Here is a 13,489-nt window from a genome sequence, read left to right as displayed (position 1 = left end):
TTTTTGAATTCATTGTATTTCCATGAAAATGTTATATCATTTTCTTTTGTTCCCTGAAACTTTTAGATTAGTCAAGAGGATATGTTTATAAGGTATATTTATTAGGTAAGTTTTTTGCCTTCTCTCTGAAATTATATTTATATTTAAAATAGCTTTAAACATTATTAACATGCTTGACTTTTTTTCTGCTCTGAGTACATGATTTTTGTCCTAATTGTCTTTAGGTCTCTAGTCACCTACGGGGAGATTAAGATTTATTATGGTAGGAATGTAAGTAGAATGAATGTGAAATCATTAAGTTTTTGACATGCAAAATAGCATTCTGTACTACGACAGTTCCCTTTCTGTCAGATCGTTTCCTTGAGGTTTTCTAAACTGTGTTTTTTCCTTTTAGAATATCAACCCCAATCCTTGAAAAATTGTCTCACAAATTTCTCCAACTGTGTGGAGAAAAATACCCCATGTGGGCCAGTAGGTAGGATTCAAGAGAAAGAACATAATAGAGGGGAAAATCGATCCCTTCCAGGCCTGGGTGTGGTGCCGTGGGAGAGAGTTGGCCATGAAGAATGCACAGCTTTTAGGTCGCTGCGTCCTGGTTTTCCTACCAGTGTTCAGCATGTTTTGAGAAATGCTGAGGTTAAAAAGCGAGTTGCGGTCATATTACATTAGGACTTAGGACAAGAGGCTGTTTCTTGTGGGATACCCACCTACAGCTTAGTTCTTGAGATCATCTTGGGTTTTAGTAGGAGCCGAGAGTGTGGATGGGGAGCTTTCCAAGGGTGTGGTTCTTTGTGGGTGAGGTAGCTGTAGATTAGGTCTGCCAAGAATGCCGCCTGAGCCTGGTCCGAATGCCAGTCCCAGTCTGCCTTCAGAGAGCCCAGTGAGTCAGTGGGAGCCAGGGCGTGTCTGAAAGCAGGAGCTCCACAGAGCATTCCATGAGCAAAAAAAGCGTGTCTGCTGATCACGGCGACTGGACTCCAGCACACCGTGTAGAACATTGCAGCACAGACCACAGGAGCAAGAGGATGCTTGTGCCCAGACTCCAGGACTTCCCCCCACCGTGAAGTCATATGAATACCCCTCCTGTCCACACACTCAGACACTGGCTATTTGAAGGTCGTGGGGTGTGTGTGTGTGTGTGTGCATGCTTTCTTAAGAGACAATGAGCAATACCAAAGGGTCTATTAAAATTATTAGGTTGGACTAGGTTTAAACCATATTGAATCGCCTCCCTCTTTTTATCCTCCCTCCCTCCCTCCCTCCCCTCCTTCCTTCCTCCCTCCCTTCCTCCCTTCCTCCCTCCTTCCTTCCTCCCTCCCTCCCTTCCTCCCTTCCTCCCTCCCTCCCTCCCCTCCTTCCTTCCTTCCTTCCTTCCTTCCTCCCTCCCTCCCTCCCTCCCTCCCTCCCTCCCTCCCTCCCTCCCTCCAGTTACCTAGTGGGCTTCGGAGGAAAACCAGATTTAACTTCCGTGTTCCCTATTTCCCTGTTCTGGACCAGAATGTCCATCCCTTTTCAGTTACAAATCTGTCTTTCTTTGGGTGTCCTAATGCCACCTTTGTGCCTTCCGTCCCATGAAAACATCTGACAAACTAGTCAGCAGTAAACTGATACTAATAACATTTTACTTCTTTCAGAAATATTCACATTTAAAATAAGTCCAGGAAAGGTCCAATGCTTAAATCAAAGAAAGAGAGGCAATAGGAAATGTTCAGGCTCCTTGGGTCAATTGGCCAAACATTGTAGGCAGTGGTTTTTCTCTCAGAGCTCAACACATATGCGTGTGTTGAGACGGGGGTTGAAACAGCTTATACAGTGACTTATCCATTCCAGACCACAGGAATCCCCATTATTTCTAAAGTTTTCTTTTTCCATAAAATGCAAGGTATTTGTCTGGGCAATTGTACTAGGAGTAGGTTGGTGTTAGCCAACTGTCAGGGAACAGGTGCCAAGTGCGAAGCAGGGGAGGGAAGGATGTGATCAGAAGAGACAGGACTGGCCCTGGTCTTCACCGCAGGGGGGTGCAGCGCATCTCAGATGAGGGGAAAGTGAGATTGGCTGCTGCTGCCTCCCTGCTGAGAGTCGAAAATCTATGTCATCAATCTGAGAATGGGCGAGGGACCATGAGGGGGCTGGAAAATTTTGGAGACATCTTCAGATATCTTTAGCTGGTTCCCACATAAAGGCTGGGGAGATTTGTGATGCTGTGAATCATGGCTCGTCTTCACAGGTGCAAGTCTGCATCTGCTGTTGGGCCTTGGCTGAGTGTGAGAAATGACTCTGAGCCTCAGTGAACAGAATGGCAATTGTGAATGTAATAAGCAGGATCGGAAGAGTAGAGCGGGTTGTTAAGTATTTGTTATACTGAAGGCGTAAACAGGTGTTCTGTCTAGAACGGATGAAATTTCTAAGTTATAATTACAAAGAATTCCATATTATGGAAAAAGGACCAAGAGGTCACAGCAGGTTTTAAAAGCAGTCTTAAGCAAAATGACTTTTAAGTAATTAGCATATCGCAAAAAAAGTGATTGTTGATGTAAGTTATATATTACATAATTAATGCAGATTTAGGCCAGTTGGCCTAGAAAAATAATTTTGTGTGTGAAGTGGGGTCAGAAAGACCTGGGTGAAATTCTGGCCCAGCTTCTTTACTGACCGAATGACTTTAGGCAAGTCACTTAACGTCTCCGCGAGACATTCCACTTGTAAAAATAGTGCTAATGCTTATTATTATACAGTTTTGCTTGGGCTCTCAGATTTTAATTTATACCATTGACTGGGGATGATAAGAGACCCAGGACAAAATCTTTTGCTCCATTCTGCTTGCATCCATGTTAAAGGATCAGGTCTGGTGTGTTCTGTTTCCTTATCACACATATGCGTACACACACGTATGGAGCTGTGAAGGAGTGGAGGAAATCCCAGAGAACTCACCTGAGAAATGACCGAACTGAGTTGATAAGTGCTATGGAGACAAATAGAGCAGAAAAGAGGAAAAGAAAGTATTGGTGGGGAAAGAGGTTGTAATTTTAATTAGTGGCATTTAAGAAAACTCCTGAAGGAGATAAAGGATTGAGCCATTCGAATCACTGGGGAAAGAGTGATGCAGGAAGAATTATGAGTACAAAGGTCCTGGGGTGGGAGCGTGCTGGCTGGCATGTGCCAGGAGCAATAAAGAGACCCATGTGTCAGGATGGCGTGAACAAGGCAGATTTTGGACATAGTAGGATATGAGACCAGAGCAGTCGAGGGGACCAGATCATCAGAGGCCTTGCAGGCCGTGCTAAGGATTTTGGTTTTCCTGTCACTGAAATGTTTGCTATTATAGGGTATTGATGGGATCACTTATTATTATTATTATTTTTTAACAGGGGGATGCTGCACTGAGAAAAGATGGTAAAGAGGCAAAGATAAGGAAGGGCAAGAAGATCTGTTAGGTTATTGCAGTAATCCATAAGAGAGATGATAGTAGTTTGTAGCAAAACAGGAAGCCTGGGAGTTCACCCTCAGATGGTAGCAGTACAGCTTGCTGACAGGTTGCATGCGTGGTATCAGAGAATGAAAGACTTCAGCTGAGGCCCCTGGAAGAATGGAGTTGACATGCGCTGAAATGGGGAAGACTTTAGGAGGACAATGTTTGAGAGGGAAGATCAAGAGCTCAGGTCTGGACATGTGAAGTATGAAATGCCTCTTAGGCATCTAAGTGAAGTTATTGAATAGGTGTTTGGGTATGTGAATCTGAAGTTCAGGGGAGAAGTCCAGGCTAGGGTCATAAATCTGGGAATTATCAGCATATAGATGATATATAAACCCATAAACCTGGATGAGATCATCCAAGAACAAGTGTAGAAAGAGAAGAGAAATGGTCTGAGGACTCAACCCCAAAGTACATCAATATCAATACATTACGGGGAAGCGGAGGGACCAGTAATGGAGACAGAGAAAAAATGGCCAGTGAGGTAAGAGGAAAGGCAGGTGCGTGTAGTTTGCCAGACATCTGGTGAGTAAAATGTTAATGTGGGGGATGGAGTAGAGAGTAGAGAACTGTCTCAAATACTGCTGAAAGTCAAAGAAAAAATAGCTGGGAATTGAGCATTGAGTCTTAACAACTTGGAGCTAATCTGTGAACTAGAGAAGAATTTTGTGGAAATGATAGCTGTAAAAATAATGGAAAAAATATGTATTGGTTTCTGCCTGATTCCTGGCACAGAACTCCTAAAATCCTTGTAATTTCCCAAGTGATGAGAATACCAGGAGCACCACCCTGGCTGAGTGGCTCAGTTGGTTGGAGAATTCACTGTATGTCAAAAAAACTTTGTGGGTTCGATTCTTGGTCCGGACGTGTACAGGAGGTGACCGATTGATGTTTCTCTCTCTTTCTTCTCTCTCTCTCTCTCTCCCCACTCCCATATTCTCCCCTTCCCCCTTGGTCTCTCTCTCAAATCAACAAACATATTTGAAAAAAGAATACTAGGAGCCTCTTTTGTTCTAATATTTGGGCTTTGACCCCAGTTCCTGACACAGAGCTGTAAATCCCTTGGGATTTCTTGGGTGATAGGAGCTCTGTTCTAATGAGCTCACTCTGAGTGGGCTTCTGTATGGCACTGGTTCAGACAGCTTCTGGGTTGGTGAAATCATCCATGTGTCAGGAGGCTGGTGCATCCCAACTCCACGTGGGACAGAAACTTCTGCACTTGGGACTGTTCCAGACCTCGCCCCGAGTGTCTTCACCTGGCTGTTCATTTTATCCTTTAATAGCTGGGAAACGTAAGTGTTTCCTTGAGTTTTGTGAGCTGTTCTAGCAAAGAGTCAAAGCCAAGGAGGAGGTTATGGGAACCCCAATTTATAGCTGGTCATCAGAAGTATAGGACTTGGACTTGCAATTAGCATCAGAAGGGAGGGGGCACTCTGGTGGGACTGCGTCTTGAACCTTGGAATCTGATGCTATCTCTAGTAGGTAGTGTCAGAATTGAGCTAAAGCATAGGACATGCAGCTGGCATCAGAGTATTATTTATTTGGTGGAGGGAAAACCTCAGACGTTTGGTGACCAGAATAAGTGTTGTGAAGAAGTGTAGTAGTGTGAGAGTGAAGGAGACAGTTTTTCTTACTCAGTAGTTGAAAAAGGATGGTTGGAGTGGGCTCCAAGAACAAAAAGATGAATATTGAAGACAAAAATACTCTAGTGAGACATTTTGTTGTAAAAGGGAGGAGAGAAACAGAGCAGTAACTAGGGGGGCATATAAAATCAGTACACATTTCTTAAGATGGGAGAAATAGTAGCACATTTATGTGTTATTGGAAGATCCAGTGCGGAAGAAAAATTTTTTTATGTAACAAAGAGTTTATTTCATTATACGAGGTATGGCAAAAGCAGGTTTACAGTTGTGAGTACACGAAACACAGTTTAGTTTTTTATAATTTATTAATTAATGTATTACTTTCCATACAAAACTATAAACTACCTTTTGCCAACCCTGTATAGTTAAAGACAACAAACATAAATTAATGAATAGATAATCTATCATCCATTGTTTTCATCCTTTTCAAATCTTATCTCTAATAATTATATCTTGAACACATTGTAGATACAGTTTTGAATTCCAATTTTTCCAGGTTGGAAGAATTCATTGAAAAAAAGAAAGAAATCCCATGTAGTTAAAGAATATAGAAGGGAAATTCAATGGTGCTGGAAAGAAACGGAAGAGCCCTGAAGCAGAGCTTTCAGGCGGATGAGGGGCCATGGAATCCAATGCACAGATGGAGTGTTTGGGCTTTGCTGGGTAATGAGCAGCTTATCCATGGCTACAGGAGAAGGCAGAGCATATGGGCATAGATCAGGTAGCTGGGCGTGCATATATAACAGTGGAAGCTTGTGAAGATTCTCTTTTTGATTGCTTCTATTTTCCCAGAGAAACAAGAAGCTTGGTTCTTATCTGAGAGATTGGAGGAGTGAGAAAGGGGGTGGGCCAGAGGAACATGCAAGTGTTGTCAGGTAGCTCTGATGGTCTCGGCTCCTTCAGGCCAGAGGCGCCATCAGCTCGGGCATTTGCTTTTCTCTGGCCCCATTCATTTGTGTGGATGTAGGCATGGTATACAGTTAAGATGAATGTAACTAAGAGTAGAAGTTTGCCAAATCAATATAAAGTAGTAAGAAAGGAAGAAGGGATTTGAAAGTATATGTGCAAAAGACTGATTATAATTATTGACCATAGATTTCAAACTGTATGAAGAAGTGAACGAGGAGATGACGGACATGGAGGATTGTGAAGACGGTAGCTGCATCTCCTGCAGACCATGGTGGGTCAATGATTTGCAGAGCTGGGAACTAGAGGAAGTGAGCAGGAAATAGGGAGTGGTGGTTGGTGACTTAAATGCTTGCTGTAGAGGTCAGAATAAGGATTTTAGATTTTATTATTAATTGAAAAGAAGAGTAGTAATAAGACAAGATCTGATTTCTTCTTTAAAAAAGTACCCTAGCTGCTCTGTGGAGGATGCGTCATAGGTGGAGCTGGGGGAGCGTGAGCAACAGTAGAAGGTGATGGGAACCGGAGAGATTTGGGACACATTTTAGAACATAGTTTATAAAACTTGCTAGTAGACTGGATGTGGAGGTGAGCACAAAGAGAGAACCAAATATTCTTCATGAAGTTTTTGGCTGAGCCACTGGTTGACAGCTGGTGCTGTGATGCTGGGACTGAAGAGGACCTCCGCTAGGAAGGAAGTGAGTGCTCTCCTTTGAGGGTATCCAGCTTGAGATGCTCGTTAAGTACACGGGAAGAGATTCAAGTAGTGTGCATACAAATCTAGAGCTCAGGGGGGAGGTCAGAACCGCAGATGGAAGGTGAGCAAGAGAATGGTGTGTAAATTAGTGGGTCTCCGTGAGCTCGTCAGGAAGTGGGACTTGAAACAGAAAAAATGTTCACCAGTGAGCACGGGGGTGAACACACAAAAAAGCGTGAAAATCTTTTAGACAGATAAAAAGCAAGGTTAATAAGCAGTTAGTTTGACTTTCCAGGATGACAGATGATCTCTTCTTTAATTCCTCTAGGAAGAGAAAACAAACCACCTTTTTAGATGTTAGGCAGCTGGAAAAAACTACCTTCCACACCTCCACGAGCTTCTCGAATCCTCTGGGAAACACCTGCCTCAACCAGGTCAGACCATTACCACTCTCTCTAAGGAACCTACCCCCCACCCCCGTAGTTATGGTAATACAGCAGTTACTGAATGCTCCCAATATATCCTGGTATTTGATGAGTGAATTGATATTTCTTCTCATACTGATGTGTTAAATATTCAGGCCAACTATGTAGAACCATGAAGAGAAAGGTCAAAGTTTTAGATCCTCAAAAGAAGTAACTAATCTGTAAATAGTGCTGTTAAGATAGTAAGGAAATTTTGAGTTTTTATTTAGGATTGAAGACTAACGGACACTATTTCACATGGAAACGGAAGAATCCTTAGCTTCTCTAGAATTACTTACTGACTGAGAAGTTTTTCACAAGCACAGTGTTCCATTCCCACATAGCACATTTACAGCTTTAAATGTTTTGAATGTTTCTTTGGTAACCTACAAGTGTGTCAACCAAATTTGCCTTTGTGGTTAGATAATGTTTTTATAGCAAGGATCTCTAAGTATTTAGTGATGGATCAGCATTTGAGCCCCTATTTGGTGTACAACATAAAGAGGGGCACTGAGAAAAAAGATAGCTTTTGTAATATTCCAAAATGAATTAAAGGCAGAATCCAAAAAAATCTCAGAGCCTAAGCAGCTATGGCTAAAAACTGAAAAAAATGTGTATTTATTAAAGTTACTTGCTTTGAAATATCACTTTCCCTCCCTTCCCTTCCCTTCCCTTCTCTTCTTACCTTCCCCTTCCCTCCCGTCCCCACCTATGGTTTCCTCTTCCCTTATCCTTTCTTTTCCTTTCCTTTTTTATTTTCTGCTAGAACTTTTCTGGTCAGAAATATCTATGTATGGGTTCAGTAGTGGTTGTCTTTGTTCTTTTATGAGAGGCTTTCTTTTGTTTCATGGTTTTAACTATGCAGAGAATTCAACTCAATAAATATCCACGGTGCACTAAGTGTTAAGTATTGTGCATGGGCTATTATGAAAGAAAACATGTAAAATATAAATCCTTTTTAGTACGGTAAGTGCTATAACAGGGAGAAAGGAGTTATAGCACTAAGGTTGAGTGTGGACTTTGGAGCCAATCCGTATGACCTAGTGTGTGAAGCTGGGCAAGCTACTTAACCACTGTGTGCCTCAGTGTTATAAGCTGAATTGGGCCCCCTCAAAATGTGTACGTTGAAGTCCTAACCCCCTAGTATCTGAGAATGTGACTGTATTTGGAAACAGGGCCCTTAAAAAGGCAGTTATGGTAAAAGGTGGTCATGTGGGTGGGTGCTCATCCAATACAACTGGTGTCCTTGTAAGAAGAGAAAAGTGGACACAGATGTGCATGTTCAGAAGAATGAACATGTGGAGATGCTGGAGGAAGACGGCCATCTACAAGCCAAGGAGAGAGGTCTTAAAAGAAAGCAACCCTGCCAACAGCTTAATCTTGGATTTACAGCCTCTACAACTGCGTGAAAGTAAATTTCTGTTTTTAAAAACACAGAGTCTGTGGTATTTTGTTGTGGTAGCTTGTGGTGAACCTCTTTTTCATTCCACAGACTTTAACATACCATGCCATTAGTATTCCTTGAAAATTAATTCAGATAATTTTCTTTATCAGAAAATTAAAAGATAAACTCAATAATAAAATGTTGGGAAGTAGCTGTTTCCAGGTTTGGTTAATTCATTAGTTCAATAGTCTCATCAAGAATCCACGTGTTCCCTAGTTTTCCATTCTGCTGTCCCCAGTTAGTTGGGTCCTTAGGTTAGCTCCTCTCAAGGTCATAAGATGTCCTTGTTCTGGACATTGCATCCTGACTGAACAAGGTAGAACAGAAGAAGAGGTTATGTTACTTTCTTGTGTCATAGTTTAAGATGAGAAAACCTTTCTCAGGTTTCCTTCCCCTCATGAGATTCCATTCATGCCTGTCTCATTGCCCAAGATTGGGTTCCCTGCCTATTCCTAAGCCAGCTATTCACAAAATGACTGGATAACCCAAGTTGATTTGGACTAACCAGGATTTACCTATGTTTTGGGGATAAGATTACCTTCCCTGAGGGTTAGATACCTGAATAAAATTGCTGTTCTGTTTGCAAGGAAGGAGGGAGAACAGGTGTTGAGTGGGCAATCAAAAGGGTCTACTGTATTATGGAATAGACATGAAACTCATATAGAAGATTAAGTTACCCACTTTCCAGCTTCTGAATTTCCACTTGTCTTCAGTTCCTTTCCCTCGATTCAGATGTTTTTGTAAAGAAGTCCATTTTGTATATACAGTCTATTCTTGTTTTAGAGGAAAATGTGTCTCTCTTCATTCCTAATTTTAAATCCTGCACTTTACCTTTAATTGTAATGGTTTTTGCCTATGTGCTATTAGGATATTTCATCCTCTCACTTCTTATCTCTATTCCAAATTCAAGTCTCTCTACGTATCAGTCCTCCCTTTAATTATATTCAAATATTGCTGTGCAACTCTTCCCCTAAGTGCATTTTTCTACTGCTATTCTCCCAAGAAAAAACTTCCTCTGTATCTGCTGGAATCCATGCTCCTTGGCATCTTCAGTGATTTGCACAACACTCTTATCTAGGTCCTTGTTGTAAGTCATGTCTAACTCTGGTGACCTCATGAAGCCCCCTTTAATAGAGGGTTCTTGTGTCCATACTTCCAATATGTTATAAGTTAGGAAGTGGGGGTAAGCAATTTCTCAGTTGCCTTGTGCTATTCCTAGGCCATTACACTTGACTCTTGTTCCAAACTACTCCTTTTTAAGACTCGAGTATTCCAACTAGATAAACGTCTACTTTCCAATAAACTGGACAATGGCATTTATCCAGAACATTAACATCCACATCATATGCTTCCTTTCTAGCCTTATTCTTGCCATGGTCCTGGGGACTTTATCATCAAAAATGATTGTTCCTACAACTAGCCTCAAAGCCCCTCCCTCCCTCCCTCCCTCCCTCCCCCCTCCCCCCTCCCCCCTCCCTCCCTTCCTCCCTTCCTTCCTCCCTTCCTTCCTTCCTCCTTCCTTCCTTCCTTCCTCCCTCCCTCCCTCCCTTCCTCCCCCCTCCCCGCTCCCCACTCCCCCCTCCCTCCCCCCCTCCCTCCCTTCCTTCCTCCCTCCCTTCCTTCCTTCCTTTCTCCCTTCCTTCTTCCTCCCTCCCTTCCTTCCTTCCTTCTTCTCTCTCCCTCCCTCCCTGCATGCCTTCCTCTCTCTATTTATCTCTCATTCCCTTCATCTCTCTCATTTCCCTCTTTCCTCTCTCTTTTTTCCCTCTCTCCCCATTCTTTTTTATTTTCTTTTTGTTCTTTTCAGCTTATTGAGACTTAATTGATAGGCAATAAACTGCATACATATTTAAATGGTACAATCTGATAAGTGTATGAGTTATCTATTGCTTCATAACAAATTACCCCCCAAAACTCAGTGATTTAAAACAACGAACATTTCTCATGCCAAAAGTTTTGGGGATCAGAAAGCTGGAAGTGGCTTAGCTGAGTACTCTGGCTCATGGCCTCTCACCAGGCTGAAATCAAAGCGTTGGACAGAGTTACAGGCATCTCAATGTGCAACAGAAGGTGGTTCCACTTTGAAACTCACTCACGTGACTGTTGGCAGGCCTCAGAGAGCCACTTCCAAGTTCACTCATGTGTGCCGTTGGCTGCAGATACCCATGCTTTGCCATGTGAACCTCTCTGTGACAGTTTGGTTTCCCCAGAGCAAAGTTTGAGAGCGAGACAGAGAGGCAGCGCGCGCTCAGCTTGAAGCCATAGTCGCTTTTGTAGACTGATCTTGGAAGGGACGACTTATCATGTCTCCCATATTTGTTCACTAAAAGTGATTCTATAAGGGCATGCCAGGAGGCTATGATTGTTAGAGGTCTTAGAGGCTGCCTACTACAATGAATTAGCACACGTCTGTACACCACGAAATCATCACCGCAATCAAAATAACTGCCATTTCCATCACCTTTCCCCCACAGAGAAACTTTTGTCTTGCCCCTTTGTAATTTATTCCTTCCTCCCCCTCTTTTCCCTGGCAAGCATTGTTCTAATTGGTTGTGTTTTTTTTTCTGTCACCACAGATTAGTTTGAATTTTCTAGAATTTTGTGTAAATGAAGTCGTATAGCATGCATTCTTTTTTTGGTTTGGCTTTTCACTCAGCATAATGATTTTGAAATTCATCTATGTTGCTTGTATTATATTTTGTCCTTGTTATTACTAAGCAATATTTTATTGTATGGATATACCACAATTTGTTTATTCATTAACCTGCTGATGACACACTTTGAGTTGTTTCCAGGTTGGAACTATTATGACTAAAGCTGCTAAGAACATTTGTGTACAAGTGGCACTTACTTTTATGTGTCAACTTACTAGACGATGGTGGACGATTGTTTGGCCAAACCCCAGTCAAGGTGTTGCTGTAAAGGTATTTTTTAGCTGTGATTGAATCAGTAGATTTTTAACTAAGGTAGATTACATTTCACTCTCCTTAGTGGGCTGCATCTAATCAGTTGAAGGCCTTAAAAGCAAAGACTTAGGTCTCTAGTAGAAGAGGGGATTCTCCTCAAGACTGCAGCATGGAACACCTACCTGAGTTTCCAGCCTCGTGCCCTGTAGAATTCAGACTCAAGACTGCAACATCAACTGAAGAAGAAATTCATCCTGCCTAAATTTCCGGAATGCCATGCAGATTTCCGACTTGTCAGCTTCCACAGTTGCATAGGACAATTCCTTACAATAAATCTCTCTCTGCCCCTATCTGTGGTACTGAGAGAAGATCTAGTGAAGCAGAATCTTGAGGAGGAGTTTTCTGAATTGCTTCTCAGGTTTCTGGAACTGGTTCTCTGATCTTGTTAGATTTAAAGGCAAAAATGACTGTATTTCCAGTGGTGAAGAGATGTGATTAATATTAAATTTGTCCACGCCACGATGTGACAGTAGAGATATGAAAAATGTCACCATTGGATACTGATAATCTGATACATGTATTTCAAACTTAGTCAGTTAGGCTGCTGTAACAAAATACCATAGGTGAGTGGCTTGAAAAACAGGAATTTATTTCTCGAAGGTCAGGAGACTGGAGACAAGATCAGACTGCCAGCAGGGTTGGTGTCTGGTGAGAGTTCTGTCCTTGGCTTGCAAGAGGCTGTCTTACTGTGTCCTCCTGTGGCCTTTCCTTGGTGCCTGTAGGTGGAGAGAGAAAACAAGTTCTCTGAGGTCCTTCTTTATAGGAGCGCTAATCCCATCAGATCAGGGCCCTGCCTTTAGGACCTTATGTGACCCTAATTATAACCCTTCCCAAAGTCCTCCTTTCCAAACACCATCACTTTGGGAAATAGAGTGGTAACATAGGAATTTTGAGGGGGACACAAACATTCAGTCTATAACAAAACTTTAGACATTTTTGTCAAACTAGTGAGCATATTGAAATTGGATGGTTGTTCCTAATTATGCTGGGTAGTCTTAAGGGTCTTAAAAATGTTATTAGGAATCCTTCCTTTTTATAATCTCCCGACCGCCCCCCCCTTTTATGTTGGCTCTTTATTCCTCTTGGTTGAGTTCATTATCACGCAGGCTGTTCTCTTGTGATGGCAAAGAGATTCCCTGCAGCCTTGGCTTGCTTGTGGCATACGTCATCTTTAAAATAGAAAGTGGCTGTTTCCTGATAGTTGATCATTAATATTCTGTGGAGGATTTTGATTGGCCTGGACTGGGTCACATACCCATCCCCACATCACTCTGATTGGCTGGCCCAGGCTCAGCTTATTCTGGAGCTGGAAAGCTTGGTCAATCTTATCAAACCATGTGCACTTGGTGGGGTGGGGTGCAGGTGGGGCGGGGGGTGGGAGAATTCTGCAAAAGCATTATGAGTTCAATGAACAGAAAAAAGAGAATATGGGTCTACAGCACCTTCTATAACTCCCCCAGGAACTCTGTGTTCCCTCCTCTGCTCTTCCTACAATTGGTACATGCCTCAATTAAAGTCGGTAGTGCATTGAAATTGTGTTCATCCTATCTGATTTTCCCTTGATTATAAATTCTGTGGGGGCAGAAACTGTTTATTTTCATCTTCCTATCTCCGTTGCTTAGTATAGTTTTCAGTTCATATAGTGCTTAACAAATATTCATTACTGGATTATATCTGTTTAATTTTATCTGGTTAATTGCTGTCTTGAGGGAGGCTTCATTGTTCCTGACAGTAGGTTTTCTCCCGTCAAGTAAATCCTTCTCAGGTGTCTGTTCTGAAAGACAAAGTCCTCCTTAAAAAAAATATAGCAACTCATTATTCATCTTTTAGCAAAGAGTCTTTCTTTTTTCCTTCCCCTTTCAATTTTCTTGAAATAGGAATTAAGACTCTCTGCCTT

At 42.1% G+C, this 13,489-nt stretch overlaps 1 long non-coding RNA gene across 1 annotated transcript; it reads left to right on the top strand.

Annotated features, from left to right (window-relative positions):
• The first annotated feature begins 3,849 nt into the window (after window positions 1–3,849).
• Window positions 3,850–7,858, top strand: LOC128779287 (uncharacterized). Its single transcript, XR_008425187.2, has 3 exons — window positions 3,850–3,956; window positions 6,211–6,295; window positions 7,047–7,858. It is a non-coding gene; the product is annotated as an uncharacterized lncRNA (long non-coding RNA).
• Window positions 7,859–13,489: the final 5,631 nt, after the last annotated feature.

Source organism: Desmodus rotundus, chromosome 9 (genome assembly GCF_022682495.2).
Source record: "Desmodus rotundus isolate HL8 chromosome 9, HLdesRot8A.1, whole genome shotgun sequence".
Lineage (NCBI taxonomy): Eukaryota > Metazoa > Chordata > Mammalia > Chiroptera > Phyllostomidae > Desmodus > Desmodus rotundus.
Note: the sequence above shows the minus strand (reverse complement) of the source record. Positions and strands in the feature narration are given on the sequence as shown.